Source organism: Hevea brasiliensis, chromosome 10 (assembly GCF_030052815.1).
Source record: "Hevea brasiliensis isolate MT/VB/25A 57/8 chromosome 10, ASM3005281v1, whole genome shotgun sequence".
Taxonomy (NCBI): Eukaryota; Viridiplantae; Streptophyta; class Magnoliopsida; order Malpighiales; family Euphorbiaceae; genus Hevea; species Hevea brasiliensis.
Window position 1 is genome coordinate 17,038,701 of NC_079502.1, and position 4,388 is coordinate 17,043,088.

A 4,388-nucleotide genomic window follows, 5' to 3' on the forward strand; every position below is an offset into this window, starting at 1 on the left:
TCTTTAGACCTGAGATAGTACAGTTATCTTGTATATAGGTAGTTTGAGTTTGATACTGCTTTCATACTTGTACTGTGTATGGGTATATAGGCATGTGTTGGCTCTTACTAGTTATATATGGAGGTAGCTGTTGATCAAGATGGAATATGTTCCTCTAAGTAAATAGAGTTAAAATCTTAAGTTCATTTAATTGTTCTTGATGTTTCAAGTTCCTGGCCAGGACAGATAGATTTAATCAGAAAAGAGTTTCTGATGAGAAAATCTTAATCAAGAACTGGAATTAAAAGAGAACATAATATTCATAGCAAATGGAGTTTGACATAAACTATGACTCCAGCTTGAGTTAGGATTTTGTAACAGAGAGATTCTAGTGTATGGTAACATATGATTATAGGTTCATTTAAGGTAAACCTTATTACTAATTGGGTGGCCATGGCATGCTATGCTAGGTGTTAACCATGGTCTATGAGGTGCATAAAATGATTTAGAGAAATCATTTATGGTGAGAAAGAGTTCTGATGATATTAAGAGTTGATAGCATATCTCATTATCAATTAGTGATGAGCCTAGTAAGTCACACACATACACAAGTTATCACCTAATTAAATATGATTTAATTAATTAATTAAAGATTTTAATTGATTAATTAAATATGTTTGATTTGCAATTAGATTGCAAAGTCCATAGCATGACTTGAAACCAAATCTAGATTATTGGATGTAAAGTATAGGTTAAATTTATATTTAAAGTGTTTAAATATGAATTTAATTAATGAGAAATTAATTAATAATTATTAATTAATTAATTTATATTTGATATAAATTGATTAGAAGAAGAGAAATAATTATTTTGGGTTAAGAACTCAAAATTAAGACACAGGGGCATTTTGGTCATTTCACAGGGTGACATGTGGGCCACGAGATGTTGACACATGATATTACACATAAGCTTGCCAAATGTCTTTTAATCATGTAAGATGATTAAAATTAAGATTAAATATAGGTTTGACACTTGGCATAATGTGATTGGGTCAATTAAACCTAGAACCAATCAAAGGGTGACATGTGGCAAGGGTTTAAGTGGTGACCTAGCTATATAAGTGTTGTTATGATAAATAAAACACATAAGCTGCTGCTCCCAAAGGTGTCGCCACCCCTTGGTTGCCTCTCCCTTCTTTTCTTCTTCATCTCTCATTCATTCCAAGAGATTAGCAAACAATCTCTTGAATTAAAAATACTAGAAATTGTTTCTAGTGTCCTGTTTACATCTTTAATCTCTTAAAAGGAAGAACTTGATTTTCTAAATAATAGAAAAAGCTTTAGAAGCTGTTCAAGGGCTGCCATAGGTGTTCTTGGTGTGGACAAGCTAGAGAGACAACATCTGGTGTCCTGAAGACGAATCTGAAAGGCACAAATACACTGTAGTGCATCAAGAGGTTAGTGTATTTGTTCTTGATTTAATCTAGGGTTCTAAAATTAATCTGATTAATTTTAAAATCTTAAATGGAAAACACAGATCCAAAAACATATTAAAAGAGTTTTAATATGTTGTTTTATCATTGAAATCAAATAGATAAAAATAAATCTTGCATGATACATGTGACCCTAGGTGAAAAATTTTTGAATTCAAGGGTATAAATTTGTGTTTTTCACGCTTTCACTCCTTCAGATGAATCCTAGGACATAATGACACATTTTTTATGAAGAGACTCTGCTCAGAAAAGCAAAACAAAGTGACCTAAAAATTACTTGAATCCAAGTAACCAAAATCTAGACCTGGAAAAATGACTATATGAATAGTATTTGTTCAAATGCCCATAACTTTGTGTAGAGAAGTCCAAATGACCTGATTCTTAAACCCATAGAAAGCTTAGACATATTAGAACAACTTTCATGAAGGACAAAAACCAAAATTCTGACCATAACCTAATTAAATTGCCAACCAAAATTAACTCATCAAAACTGCTAGAACCAAAATTGCCTAGAAATTCTAGACATGACCAATCCGACTAGTTATGGTAAAAATGCAATAACTTGAGCTACAAAACTCTAAATGGAGTGATTCAAAAAGAGAATTAAAGTAGAAACATTAAGAAACAACTTTTATGAATAAAGTTTAGCCACATTCCCACTGTAGAATGGTCTAATAGAAAAGTAAACATAGGTGACAAAATCTGAAAATTTGAAAATAATCCTACAAAGCCTTGAATTGTAATTGGCAACTAATGCCAACAAATTTAAAACCCAAGATGTGGTATTATTATGAAATTAGAATTTTTAATCCTATTATTTATTAAAAAGTCAAAATTTGTATGAATAGTAATATAAATAGTAAATATAATGACACAAAATGCAAGAACTAAATTGCTAGAGGAAATTAAGGTATGAAATTTAGAATCCACAAAATGTTGATGGATTACTTGGAATAGGAATGGTAATTCACCTAAATGACTTAATGAATACTTAAGTTATGTGAATAGGTAGCTAGGATTTGTATTCCCATCACTAGTAGAACTCATAGGACATAAGTAATACAACTTGAAATATGAAATGAAATTAACCTAAATGGATTGTTAAGTATAAATGAGATGAAGTTAATATTAAGACTTATGTCTCTATTACAAATGGGATAATAATACCTTGTACAATAATTGGTACATAAGAGGTAATAATGTGAATGATAATTTATATAAATATTATAATGATTAAATGAATCACATAGATGCGTGAATGGGCTAAATGTTATTATCATGAGAGAAAGGAAAATATTTTTATGTACAAATGGTACATAAAAATCGATTAATTTGAATTGCAATTAACATAAATGCTATGATGAATGCATAAAGTATGTAAAAATTAAGATTTGGAGATTTATGTTTCTATTATGAATAAAATTAAAATACTATAAATCATAATTAAAACATATAATGAAATAATGAAATATGTGAACACTTAATGGTATTAATGTGCCTACGTATTGCCTAGACACGTGTGTCAGATTGGATAGATTGGCATGCCGATAGGAGATTATTTGAGCAGTACTATGCAAGGCTTTATGCCTATATTTATGGCTTTATACTCGCATTCATGGCTTGTATACCTGATTATTTGTTACTATGGCTTTGTAGCCATATTGATTGCATACGTGGTTGACGTTTTGCTTTTTCACATCCCATGGTATGATAGGCCGAGGCACTGCGGTGCCCTATTTTAGCTATATTGATAGCATACATGATTGAGTGTCCCATGGTATGATGGCCTGAGACACCACGGTATCCAGTGCCAAGGACCCGCTTATCTAGTTTAGTCAGCCTGTCATAGGTTACTTGGGCAGTAAAATAAGTTATGAATATTAGAAATTAATAATTTTAGAAATTAAATAAATAAGTAAGAGAAACTTGAAATGAACTAGATTAGCTATAAAATTTTATTTATTATGAAATGATATAAAACATAAGAAAATGTGAAATAAAGCGATAAAAAGATTAGTAAAATAAATTTAACTTAAATAAATATCACAAATGCATCTCCTATAATACTATAAATATAAGTTTTAATATTTTAATTAATTTTGTATAATATATATTATTACTGTGAAATTAAGAGATAAACGCTTTCAAAGAATGTCAAGAATGACAAAACATATTTTGTATTAAAATCCTTGTTGTATTATTGCACCACTAAGCAGCAATGCTTGGAGCGATGAATTTGTTTCCTCGCGTAGGTACTAAAGAGAAAGCCCAGTGGACATTAGACTGGGATTTTGGAGTCTGGATTTGCAAAGTATCCAAAGTTGTCACCTCCTCAGCAATGCATGTAGATAGGGCCCATATAGGTCATATTATGTATTTTGCACATTATAATTAGTTATTATGTTGAAATATAATTATGGAATTGTAATTAATTCGTATGTGATGTAAATTATTAAATTGGCTCTTTCATATGTAATTAAATTGTATATCATGTAAATTATGAATTTATGTAATTAGTGTGTAAATCATATAAATTAATGAAATTTGATAAATTTTTTTTATATACATGAATTGAGCATGAATGGAAATGTATGAAAATGAATATGAAATTAGAATATATAGATGGTATTCGAAATGATGAAATGATTATGATGAGTATGGATGAGATTTTTATTGTTAAATATTATTGAAAATTTCAAGTAGGTGAATAGTAAAATACGCCAACTAGAAATAAAATAGGAAAAACTCCATTAGTTTCTCCTTTAGAAATATAATTTATTTTTAAAATATAACGAGAATAAATTATTAAAGGAATAAAGTAAGATAAGACAGGGTGCTCCAGCATCGAGTGTAACACTCCTTACTCGGCTACACTGTAGACGAGTGAGGGGTGTCATAAGCAATGCGCTTCCACTTC